This window comes from Otolemur garnettii, unplaced genomic scaffold (assembly GCF_000181295.1).
Source record: "Otolemur garnettii isolate 467f Iridium unplaced genomic scaffold, OtoGar3 scaffold00099, whole genome shotgun sequence".
NCBI classification, from domain to species: domain Eukaryota; kingdom Metazoa; phylum Chordata; class Mammalia; order Primates; family Galagidae; genus Otolemur; species Otolemur garnettii.
In genome coordinates, this window is record NW_003852494.1 from 5,191,025 (window position 1) to 5,203,912 (window position 12,888).

Below are 12,888 nucleotides of genomic sequence, written 5' to 3' on the forward strand. Positions count from 1 at the left end.
ATGAGTCCTCTAGGCCAGTTAAATGCATCACAGTGCCACCAAACAGAGAGTAAATTCCCAGAAGAATTGTTCTGCTCACTTTTGCTGTGGTTTTCATTGCTGAGTCAAATTTTGCCTTTTACATTTTTATGCTAATTGCACACTTCTGCCTCTAAGAACTAATCTACATTTGGATTTCATTCTGAATGTTAGGGAATTCAGAATGAGAAGATCATGTTTAACATGGAAATCCCATAGTGCCTAGAATAATGATACTAATTTCCCTTACTGGCACTTTAATAATATGAAACTATAAATTAAGAAAAAGCTTAAGTGGAGATGCCGGGGATCGAACCCGGGGCCTCATACATGCAAAGCATGCGCTCTACCACTGAGCTACATCCCCCTCCCTTTTCACTTCCTTTCTTGAAAATATCTGCTATACTATATTCTTGAAGTTTTTTTTCATTTTGTATTTTTGTATGTGTTTTATGTATTTCTATTTTTGGTTTTTATTATTATAATTGACTGATTTCTACATATTTATGGGTTGCAGTATGATGTTTTGATACATATATACAATTTGTAATGTTCAAATCAGGGGAATTAGCATATCCATTACTCACAACATTTACCTTTCGTGTGTGCACGTGTGAGTGGGGTGTGTGTGTGGTGGGAATGTTCCAAATCTGTTCTTCTGGCTATTTGTAACATAAAATAAGTTATGGTTGATTATAATCACCTTCTAGTACTATAGAACACTAGAATTCATTTTTCCTGTTTATCTGTACTTAACCACACCTTGGCTACCCTTTTCCCTTTCCCAACTGTAGTAACCATGGTTCTACCCTCTACTTCTATGAGATCAACTTCTTCAGCTTCCACATATGAGACCATGCAGTATTTATCATTCTGTGCCTGGTTTATGTCATTTAACATATCTTCCAAGCTCATCCATGTTAGTACGAATGAAAGGATTTCGTTCTTTTCTCATAGTATTTCATTATGTATAAGGCCATTTTTTCTACATCCATTCGTTTGTTGATGGACACTTTGGTGGATTCCATATCTTTGCTATGTGAATAATGCTGCAGTAAACGGGGGGGGGGTGCAAAAAATTTTTATTCTAAATTAAAATTTTGTATGTTTAAATGGGCTTTAGAATTTACCAAAAGCAAATTACAATAATTCATTTTATGTTCCCCAAGCAGGCCCATTCTTCATGGCCTTGCAACTAAAATTGTAGCTGATACCAGACCCAAGGAACAAAGGAAAACTGACCCATTCTTGAATGTCACCCCTTAGAGATAATAGGAGGAAGGGAAAATAGGAGTTTCTTTCCAATAAATAATGGCATCGGCTCATTTGTATCTCCACCCACTCTCTGAGTTCTCGTCCTTTAAACCCACCTCAACCTTCAGTGACTTTGAGGTTAACCAGGTACTGCAGCACACCAGCTTAAAGACTTTTTTTTTCCTTTCAAAGAACTCTTCTGAACATAAAAATAAGCAAATTAAAAGAAATAGATACAGCCCCTGGAATCAGGGTTTAAACCCCAACGTGTCTCACTGAAAAGAGCCCTTCTTTAATTGTGAACTAGCATCTCTCTCCTCCAGGTGCTCATTAAACATACCAGGGGAGAGAAGCCACACAGTGTAGTGTCCCTCGGGTCATCAAGGGGCCATTCAATGGGCAGGGAGTGGTGAGAGGGTAGAACACTGAAGTGTCACTTCTTTCCACCAGCCTTGAGATTTCCTGCCTGTGATGGGGATACCTCAAAAAAAAAAAAAAATCCTCCCCCCTCTTCCCCACCTGCTCCCTTACAGCCTGCTGGTGCTAAAACTTTGCAACTAAAGGCCATTTGGGATTGTTGGAGTTAGTTCCTGTGCTCAGGAAGTGCTGGACACTGAGCCATTGCTGGCATTATTATTGAGACAGAGTCTCACTTTGTTGCCATGGGTAGAGTGCTGTGCTGTCATTGCTCGTATCGACCTCAAACTCTTGGGCTCAAAGCGATCCTCTTGTTTCAGCTTAGCAAGTACCAGGGGCTACATGTGCCCACCTCAATGCCCAGGTTTTTTTTGTTTATATGTTTTTAGAGATGGGATCTTGCTCTTGCTCAGGCTGGTCTCAACTCTTGAGCTCAAACAATCCACTTGCCTCGGCTCCCAGAGTGCTAGGATTACAGGCATGAGCTGCTGCACCCAGCCTGGTGGCATTATTTTGGATGTGCATTAGAAGCAAACCAAGAGACATCCTCAGGTCAGCAAGTGCCCCTGCTTTCTCTAGTGCTCACCTGCCTGGCAGCCAGAGTGCCCCACTCAACTTGATTCTGCTTCTTCTCTGCAGGAAATTCTTAGGATCGTACCCACACCCATCACCCTCCTTGCCCCGATCTGGCTTCTGTTGACTGCTCTGTCTTCATTTTCTCCTCCTCCTCTCCTCCCTTGGGGCACACAGACACACCACTTCCAGCTCACCACAGGGCCTTTGCACTTGCTACTCCCACTGCCTGGAATGCTGCACCCAGTTCTTCTCTCATTGCCCAAGTGCTGGCTCAAATGCCCCTTCCTCAGAGTGGCTTTCCTGATTACCTCTCTGAAGGGGCCTGCAAATCCCATTCCCCACCACAAACCTCTGGTTTGTTTTGTTTTTCTTCATGGCATTTACCTGTTTTATACTATTTGCTCATTGCCTGTGGCCCTCACTAGGTGGTCATGTAATCAATGCAGGACCTTGTCTATATGGTTTCCTTCACCCTGTGGCCAGAACAGTACCTGGCACAGAACAGATAATAAATACATGTATCTGTAAAATGAATGTGAAAAATGATATAGGAGCGTGGGAGGAACGGTGGCTATATTCAGGAAGTTGAGTCTGCAACCGAATTAAGAAAACGTCTCAAATCCATTAACATTTTCAGTATTAAAACCTCGAGCGGGGACAAAACGTAAGAGGATGAAATACTGGCAACAGAACGAGCAGTTCCTGGCCTCAGAAGTTTACAATCTTACAGAGAGAAACCATTCTGCAATTTGTTTCCAGACCTGTGCAGCAGGGGTGCAGGAAGTAGAGTAACACTTCAGCGTGAGAACACTGTCTTTCTTCCTTTCTTGTAACCCTGTGACTAACGCTTAGGGAACCAGAGCGCGACAGGGACCAAGCAGTGAGTCAACAGAAAAACCTCAGAACCGAATCTCCCTTGCCTGTTGGTTTGATATTTCCAGGGAAGAGTAAGGACTTCTTATGAAAAGTGAATAAATGAGTTTGTTTGGAAGAGAAATGAAAAACGGAAAAGCATGGGAAAAAAAAAAATATATCGGATGCCTCCCCGTCGGGGAATCGAACCCCGGTCTCCCGCGTGACAGGCGGGGATACTCACCACTATACTAACGAGGACGGTCTCTGGTTGGGACCTCTCAAGCCACTTTTTAAAAGTACATATAACTTCTCATAACACGTTCCAAAGAATTAAGTATTTTGCTTTTCCCCAGAAACCTAGTTCAACTTGATTCACTGCTATTTCAAGGTGGCTGTTTCCTGCTCTGTCTTTGATTGAGTAGCGAGGGATCGGACAATAGAAATTAACAAACAGAAAGCAAAAGTCAACAAACAGATATCAGCAAACACAACAGGGATTAGTACCATTTAAGATACTAAAAAAATGTAGCCAAGGAGAAACTTAACTTTGCTTGTCTTACTTTACTGGGGAACTGCAAAGAAGTTTTCATTCCCTTCTGGCTTCTTGTGGATACTGCTCGGAGCTCTCTTAAATACAGAAAGTGAAGCCGCAGCTGAACAGGAAGTGGGATCAACTTCACCCATTCCCTTTCCTTTCGCCTTAGATGGAAGGAAAAGGAAATTGCCGAAACCCGGGATCGAACCAGGGACCTTTAGATCTTCAGTCTAACGCTCTCCCAACTGAGCTATTTCGGCAGCTACGAAGTCAGGTTATCACTTTTATCCTCCTGATTGTTTCGACTGTCCTGGTTCTTCTGCCTTCCTGGGTTCGATGCCAGAAACGCTGGTTTAGCGAGAACCCACCGACCGCTTTGCTCGCCTGGCACCTGTGTGTAATGACCTCTTCTGGTCCTTAAAGGCCACCACCCCTGGAAGTCTTCCCTGATGACGCCTCCCCACAGGACCCAGCCCCTTATAGTTCATTGTTAGCTTATTGTTTTCATGTCCATTATCTGTCTCCCCAGCTGGAATGACAGACCAACAAGGAGCATATAAATCGTCTGCTTTGGTCACTGCTGTGTCCCTCAGTGCTTAGAATATTGCCTGGCATATAGGAGGTACTTAATAAATATTCGTTGACCGAATGAATGAATGAATGAGAGAATGAATAAATGAATGAATCCTACCCGGCTCACAGCTCAGCCTTGTCAAGCTCCCTTCTCTGTTCAGAGGAAAGCAGGTCACCCCTTGAATGAAGCTCCCCAAGGAGCAGGAGGTGTATCAAAAGTGCAGATCACGCAGAAGACTGCATTGGAGGCCCCGAGGGCCAGAATGTGGCTTTCTTGAGGGCAGGGAGCGATTCAGATCTGGCCTTCGAGTATGGCCTCCATACCTGTGTGCACCTGCTCAACTTCAAGGCATGCAGTAATCAACAGGTCAGAATTCAGCCTGGGCTGTGCGTGCTTCTCTTCCCTTTGGGAAGTGGGCGGATGGATGAGTGAGGGTGTCCTCTGGGAGGGAATGAGGAAGTGGGGAGGGCCTTCATTATGTGCAGTCATTCAGTAAGTGTCCACTGGGTGCCAATAATGACCATCCAGCCCATCAACAAATCAGTATATAAGATGATTCAATATAATAGCAAATGCTAAGCAGAAAAATAAGTGGTAGTGATGGTGTGGAATGCCCTTGTGGGGGCAGTGAGAGAAAAGAAGATCTAAGATGTCCTGAAAATGAAGGGCCAGTCATGTTAAGACCTGGATAGAGAGCATCCCAGGCAGTGGGAATAGCAAGTGCAAAGGCCCCGAGGTTGAAATGACATTGAAAAGAGGCTGGCTAGGGCGGTGCCTGTGGCTCAAGGAGTAGGGTGCTGGCCCCATATACTGGGGTGGGGGGTGTTCAAGCCCAGCCTGGCCAAAACTGCAAAAAAAAAAAAAGAAGCCTGGCTTGTTGGAGGTGCAGAGGAGCAGGAAAGAGGGTAGAAGGCAAGGCTTCAGAGGCCGGCAGGATTCAGATCTTGCCACCCTTGAAGGCCCCAGACAGGGGCTGGGATTTTCCCTGTGGGTGTTGGAAAGCCACTAGTGAGTGACACGACTGACATTTTCGGAGTCTCCCCTATTGTTGCTGTCCAGAGAATGGATGGAGCTGTCAGAATGGCAGCAGGGAGACCAGTGAAGAGGCTACTGTGAGCAGTTCAGGTAGGTTGAAGGCGGTTCAGGTCAAGCAGGCAGTCGGGGTGTTGATGAAGGGATGGATTTGGGATAGGGTTTGGGAGGAAGGTGGAAGGCCTTGTTGATGGATTTTGCATGCAGAACGGGAAAAAGGAAAGGGTGAAGGATGACACCCAGGGGTTGGCCTGGGCTATGGGCAGATGGTGGATGTTTTTGACCCAGTACGGGATCCTCAAGGTGAGCAAGGAAATCAAGACTTATGCTTCAGAATGTGAGCTTATTTGGAAATAGGACCTTTATTTATATTATTAATATATTTTTATTAAATTATAATTGTGTACATTAACATATTTATGGGGTACAGTGTGCTGATTTTATATACAATTTGGAATGCTTACATCAAACTGGTTAACATAGCCTTCACCTCACTTACTTATTTGTTGTGTTAAGACATTTATACCCTACTCTTAATAGTTTTGACATGTACCCTTGCATTGTGCACAACAGATAAGGTCCCACCAATTACCCTCCCTCCTCCCAGCCTCATCCTTTCCCTCCCTGCTCCCTCCTCTTGTCTCCTTCATTCTGGACTATAGTTGTGTTTTATCATTTGTATGAGTGTGGGTGATTATATATTGGTTTCATAATAGTACTGAGTATATTGGATACTTTTTCTTCCATTCTTGAGATACTTTACTAAGAAGAATATGGTCCAGCTCTACCCATGTAAGCATAAAAGATATAAAGTCTCCATCTTTTTATGGCTGCATAGTATTCCATGGAATACATATACCACAATTTGTTAATCCATTCATGGGTCGATGGGCACTTGGGCTGCTTCCATGACTTGGCAATTATGAACTAGGCTTCAATAAACATTCTGGTGCAATGTTACAATATCTTTGTTGTAAAATGATTTTTTTTTTGTCATTTGGCATATACCTAGTAGAGAAATTGAAGGATCAAACAGCAGATCTACTTTTAGTTCCCTAAGTATTCTCCAAACTTCTTTCCCAAAGGGAATGTATTAGCTTGCATTCCCACCAGCAGTGCAGAAGTGTTCCCTTCTCTTCACATCCACGCCAACATTTGTAGTTTTGGATTTTGTGATGTGGATTAATCTTACTGGAGTTAGATGATATCTCAAAGTGGTTTTGTCTTGCATTTCTCTGATGATTAATCCACAGAGAACTCAAACTAATTAATAAGAACAAATGATCCCATTTCATTGTGCATAAGAGACTTAAACAGAAGCTTCTCTGAAGACAGACAGATGGCCTACAAACACATGATATAGGACCTTTTAAGAGGTGATTACAAATTAGCAAGGCATGGAGTATGCACCTATCATCCTAACTGTTCAGGAGGCTGAGGCAATAGGATCGCTGGAGCCCAGGAGTGTGAGGTTGCTGTGAGCTATGATGATGCCACTGCACTTTGACCCAGGCAACAGAGTGAGACTCTGACACCAAAAAAATAAAATAAAATAAAATAAAATTGAAAAGCAAAACACTAACTCAGTCTCAGGACCATTTTTGTTGTTGTTGTTGTTGCCCTCAGTAGAGTGCCATGGCGTTACAGCTCATAGCAACCTCAAATCTTGGGCTTCAGCAATTCTCTTGCCTCAGCCTCCCAAGTAGCTGGGACTATAGGCACCCACCACAACACAATGCCTGGCTGATTTTTCGTTGCAATTGTTAGTTGGCTTGGGCCGGGTTTGAACCTGCCACCCTCCGTGTATGTGGCTGGTGCCATACCCAATGCACTATGGGCGCCAAGCCACAAGACCATTGTTAATATTTACTATTCATTCCCTTTGTTATGTTCTCCCAAAGATTCATTCAGTTCATATAACCCATCTCCTATTCTTTTTTTTTTTTTTTTGAGACAGAGCCTCAAGCTGTCACCCTGGGTAGGGTGCTATGGCATCACAGCTCACAGCAACCTCCAACTCCTGGGCTCAAGCGAGTCTCCTGTCTCCACCTCCCAAGTAGCTCGGACTACAGGTGCCCACCACAACGCCTGGCTATTTTGTTGTTGTTGTTGTTGCATCCATCATTGTTGTTTGGTGGCCCAGGCTGGATTTGAACCCGCCAACTTAAGTGTATGTGGCTGGCGCTTTAGCCATTTGAGCCACAGATGCCAAGCCCCGATCTCCTATTCTCACTTGATTATGTATCACCTCAATGCTTAGCATATATGTGAAAGCTGTCAATAAAATTTTTTTTTTTGGCCAGGGCTGGGTTTAAACCCGCCACCTCCCATATACGGGGCGGGTGCCCTACTCCTTTGAACCACAGGCGCCATCCTCAATAAATTTTTTTTAATAAATGAGTTATGAGATCTTAATTACTGCATCAGACTACTGCTGTGGTAGCAGATCATCATGAACTGAGTGGCTTGAAACAACAGAGTTCTGGACACCAGAAGTCCAAAGTCAAGGTGTTGGCAAGGTTGGGGACTTTTGGAGATACTGGAAGACAGTCTGACTCTACCACCTGGATTCTGGTGGTAGCTAGCACTGTAGCCAGCCTCTCAGTATTCTTTGGTCTGTAGACACACCACTCCACCTCTGTCACCTTCACTTGGCCTTCTCCTTCATGACTGTGTGTTTTCTCCTTTTCTATCTCTTATAAGGACATGGCATTGGATTTAGGAATCACCCTAATCCAGGATGGTCTCGAGATTCTTTTTTGTTGTTGTTGAGGCAGTTTCACTTTGTCACCCTCAGTAGAGTGCCCTGGTGTCCTAGCTCATAGCAACCTCAAACTCTTGAGCTCAAGTGATTCTCTTGCCTCAGCCTCCCAAGTAGCTAGGACTACAGGCATCTCGAGATTCTTAACTTGATGACATCTGCGAAGATCTTCATTCCAAGTAAAGTCACATTATATACTCATCCCACTATAATTACCATCACATTATTTTATTCTTATGACTTGATTTTTTACATCAAAATATGCTAGTATCACGAATCACAGAAAAGTATGAATAGATGAGCTAACACCCACATCCCTCTGCTGGAAAATAGTCCAGATTGATAGTATGTGAGCATCATTCCAAGTCCCCCTCTATGAATCTACCTTTACAGAGAGAATGATAAGATGGAGAGATCAATAGATCATTGTTATTAACATGGGATTGTCTTCTGTATCAGGCAGCAACATTAATTTTAATTAAACAAAAAGAAAAAGAGGATTATGCCTATAATAGTAGCACTCTGGGAGGCCGAGGTGGGTGGATTGCCTGAGCTCAGGAGTTCCAGGCCATCCTGAGCAGGAGCCAGACCCTGTCTCTAAAACTAGCCAGGCATTGTGGTGGGTGCTTATAGTCTCAGCTACTTGGGAGGCTGAGGCAAGAGGATCACTTGAACCCAAGAGTTTAACGTTGCTGTGAGCTATCACACCATGGCATTCAACTGAAGGCAACAAAGTGAGACTCTGTCTCAAAGATAAATAAATAATAAAATAAACAAAAATCATAAATGATATTGAAGGATTACTGAACTTTAGATAAACGTTTTTTTCACCCCACAAGACAAATTAGTTGCTAATCAATGTCTCTTCATTGAGAAAAAAGATTATGAAAAAAAAATGAGCATTTACAGGCATTTTTAAGGAGTTTGTGTCAATTTAAATTGTCATGTGCTATTCATCATCTGATACATAGTACTTCCTTCAGCTGTATTCTGGTCTGTGGCTATTAGGTCTTTGTGCATAGGTTTTTCCCTTTGCATTTAAGATTTGTTTTGATAAAGGCAAAATTGCATATATGGGATTATAAATCAGAGTGTGGAATAGATACAGAGGATTCTGAAGCTCTATCCTCTCCATTCCATTCCTTTCTTCTCCAAACAAGACTTTTGGTCGTCATCTTAAAAAAAAATACATATATATATAATATTATATATATATGTATTTTCTATTATTATATCATATATATTATAATAACATATGTTATACACTATATAGTAATAGAAAATACTACATACTATAGTATATATATTTTATATTCCTATTATATAGTATATGCAGCTGCTTCTCTCTATGCCTGCATCTCATCACCTGCCTGGTGTGCACAGAGCCGACCTACCGCGTAGTGTCGTTGTGAGGACTGGCTCTTCCTTCCTAAGTGAACACGCGGAAGCGCTTGGGAATCCCTTCCGTACCTAACTGCAGCGTATTTTTTCTTATTCTTTTTTTTTAGAGAGAGACTCACTTCATCGCCGTCGGTACAGTGTCGGGGCGTCACAGCTCACAGCTCACAGTGTATTCTTGTCAGCTGCGGTGGTGGTTCTTGTGATCCGATCAGATATGTAAACACGAACAGGTGCACATCTGTGCGTCATATGCGTAATTTTCGACGTAAAAGGAACCTGACTGTACACGCCTCTGAGCAGGTCACTTGTTCCTCTCGGCATAACCTTTGGGAGCGGGATGTCACTGGTAGGGGTCCTTGTTTGCACTGTCACAGGTACGACTGTGTAACCTGAATATGGCTGTTTACATGCACAGTACATCAGGTGAGCCAAAAGGCTCACGGCCTCCCCGTCGGGGAATCGAACCCCGGTCTCCCGCGTGACAGGCGGGGATACTCACCACTATACTAACGAGGATGTGCCCGGGCCTTGTCTTTCCAGGTCAGCCCCTGTAGATATGGTGTCCCCCAGTTACCGTTCCCACCAGCTTCCGGTGAGGCTGTTAGAGGAGCCGCTCGGGGCGCCGCTGGCTAGGGGGCTTTCTCGGAGCGCGGAGGGGAGCCCGGAGTCGATAGTAAGCGCCAAGCACCCAAAAGCAGAAAAGCTGGCGCAACAGAGCCAAGAACCATTTCCTGTATGTGCAGTTCCAGGAAAAGTCATTCGTAGGAAGGGGATGTAGCTCAGTGGTAGAGCGCATGCTTTGCATGTATGAGGCCCCGGGTTCAATCCCCGGCATCTCCACTCTTTTCTTTCTTCCTTTTCCTTGGAAATCATGGTCACAAGGTTATATATAGCAAAACAGAGAAAGGGACCGGACCTAGCCTGGGCGTTCCTGTCAAACTGCCTGCGCAGCGAGCGTCCTTGTAAGTTACAGCAGCAGCAGCGCAGGTCCCAGCCCCCTAACCCTAACCCCGCCAGGGAGTTCCCAGTCAGTGGGCGGGCTGTGGGCCGGTAGCCTCTTTTCACACTAACATTCCAGGATAGCTAGAGCCCTTCTCCAGTCCTCACTCGGTCTCTACAAAAAATATCACTGTTAAAATATTATCGGGCGTGGTGGCACGTGCCTGCCTCCCAGCTACTGGGGAGGCTGAGGCAGCAGGATCACACGCAGGAGTTGGAGGCTGCGGTGAGCTCTGATGATGTCATTGCACTTCTGCCTCGGCAACAGAGCGAGACCCTGCCTTCATAAAATCCAAAAAAACTAGTATTTCTAGTTGTTTCCTCAAGCTGATTTCTACACTGTATTCCTGCACCAGGCCGTTCTTCAGTGACTCCTGAACACCCAGTGTCAGGTAATGCGCAGGCACTGAGCACTTGCTGTGTGGCCAGGTACAGTATAAGTACTCTTTTTTTTTTTCCTTCGTATTATATTCTTTATTGTTTGAAATGTTCTGTTGCATCATGTACATTAGGTGAGGTTCCCCCCAAAACCCTCCCTCCTGCCTCCCCCGTCCCTTCCCTTCTCTCTCCTCTTCCTTTCTACTTTCTGGACTGTAGTTATGTTTTACCATTTGTATAAATGTGTAGGTGATTCTATATCGTATTCATAGTAGTACTGCATACCTTGGATACTTTTTGTTCCATTCTGGAGCACTTTATGAAGAAGAATATGTGCTACCTCCATCTAGGGAAATGGAAAAGTTATGAAGTCTCCATCTTTTTATGGCTGCATAGTATTCCACTATGTACATATATACCACCATTTGTTAATCCATTCATGGGTCCATGGGCACTTGGGCTGTTTCCATGTCTTCGAAATGATGAATTGGGCTGCAATAAACATCCTGGTCCAAATGTCATGGTTGTAAAATGATTTTTGTTCATCTGGGTATCTACCTAGTAGAGGAATTGCAGGATTGAATGGCAGGTATACTTTTAGTTCCTTGAGTATTCTCTAAACTTCTTTCGAAAAAGGTGGTATTAACTTGCATTCCCAGCAGCAGTGTAGTTTTCCCTTTTGTCTGCATCCACACCGTCTGTGGTTTGGGGAAATTCTTTCTTAAAATCAGGCTTTTCACATGCACACTAACATATCCAGAGTGTCCCCTCCACTTCCTCTGTTCAGCTCTTTCAACCTGAGCCAATAATCCTTTGCTCCAATCACTCCAAGGCCAGGTACCAGACATCTCTAGACAACCCCAACACTTCAGATCCACTGACAATACCCAGACTAACCAATCGCAAACCTGCTTGTCCTGACTCACTCATTCCTCCCCACAGGGGCCACTATAAACGGGCTCCCTTATTCTACCTGACTATTCACCCATCCTTGAACTTTCCTCCTGAAACTGTGAATAGCAAAATTTATTTCTTTCTACTTTTTTTTTTTAATTGTTGGAGATTCATTGAGGGTATGAGATACCAGGTTACACTGATTGCATTTGTTAAAGTCTCTTCTATAATTGTGTCTTGCCCCCAAAAGGTGTGTCACACACCGAGACCCCATTCCTTCCCTCTCTCTGCTCTCCCCTTCCCTCACCCCTCACTGTGTACTAAGTCATTAATTGTCCTCATATCAGTATTAAGTACTCTTGTACCCCTGGAGAAGACAGGCAAGGCAAGATTTTTTCCTCTTCTTGGACTTTATATTTCAGACCAGGAGACTAACAATAAGTAAGCAGTGATAGTTTTACGAAGACAATAGTAATGAGGAGATGGAAGGTTTAGGGGGTAGATGTGAGGGGCTGCTTCAACTGTCAGGGGATGCCTGTTTGCAGAAACGGCAGCATCAAGCAGTAGAGGCAAGTGCAAAGGCCCTGAGGGCAGGGAAGGAGCAATGGCATGTGCTCCTATGCCTGGGGCCTAGTGAGGATGAACTTCATCTCCCAAGACACTGGAAGGCTGGATGCAGGAAAAGGACAGGATCAGATTTAAAAGTGCTCCCTCTGGCTGCCATGTTGAGGATACTCCCTGAGCAGATTGCTGACTCAGACCAGGGAAGAGGCATTGCTTTGGTCTGCAGGGCTGCCTGCTAAAGCTTTGCTCTTGGAGGGTAGCCATGGAGGTGCAAGTCTGGGTGTGTTCTGGATATAATTCTGGAGGTGTTTGTCTTGTGTTCCCTAACACAGGGATACCGCACTGTGTCCCACCATACCTCCTAGTCATCCAGGTGATTCTGTTTGTCTCACTGAAGAGTTGTCAACATCTAGCACATATATCCTTGCCTTCTAGGGTATGTACCTCCATGGAATAGGTTCCCATACGGAGCAGTGCAGAGTCACAGGGCATGGATATTCCACTTTTACTGTTTTTCTTTCTTTTTTTGAAACACAGAGCCTCCGTGGCATCACGGTTCATAGCAACCTCCAACTCCTGGGCTTAAGCGATTCTCTTGCCTCAGCCTCCCAAGTAGCTGGGACTACAGGT

General features: G+C 44.3%; 5 non-coding genes across 5 annotated transcripts; 1 reads left to right on the forward strand and 4 right to left on the reverse strand.

The window, feature by feature from the left end:
- Positions 1–313: 313 nt before the first annotated feature.
- On the reverse strand, positions 314–385 carry TRNAA-UGC. The gene has a single exon. It is a non-coding gene; the product is annotated as a tRNA-Ala (tRNA).
- A 2,921-nt stretch (positions 386–3,306) lies between these two features.
- TRNAD-GUC lies at positions 3,307–3,378 on the reverse strand. The gene has a single exon. It is a non-coding gene; the product is annotated as a tRNA-Asp (tRNA).
- Positions 3,379–3,842: 464 nt separating this feature from the next.
- On the reverse strand, positions 3,843–3,915 carry TRNAF-GAA. The gene has a single exon. It is a non-coding gene; the product is annotated as a tRNA-Phe (tRNA).
- A 5,952-nt stretch (positions 3,916–9,867) lies between these two features.
- TRNAD-GUC lies at positions 9,868–9,939 on the reverse strand. Its single transcript has one exon. It is a non-coding gene; the product is annotated as a tRNA-Asp (tRNA).
- A 252-nt stretch (positions 9,940–10,191) lies between these two features.
- On the forward strand, positions 10,192–10,263 carry TRNAA-UGC. The gene has a single exon. It is a non-coding gene; the product is annotated as a tRNA-Ala (tRNA).
- Positions 10,264–12,888: the final 2,625 nt, after the last annotated feature.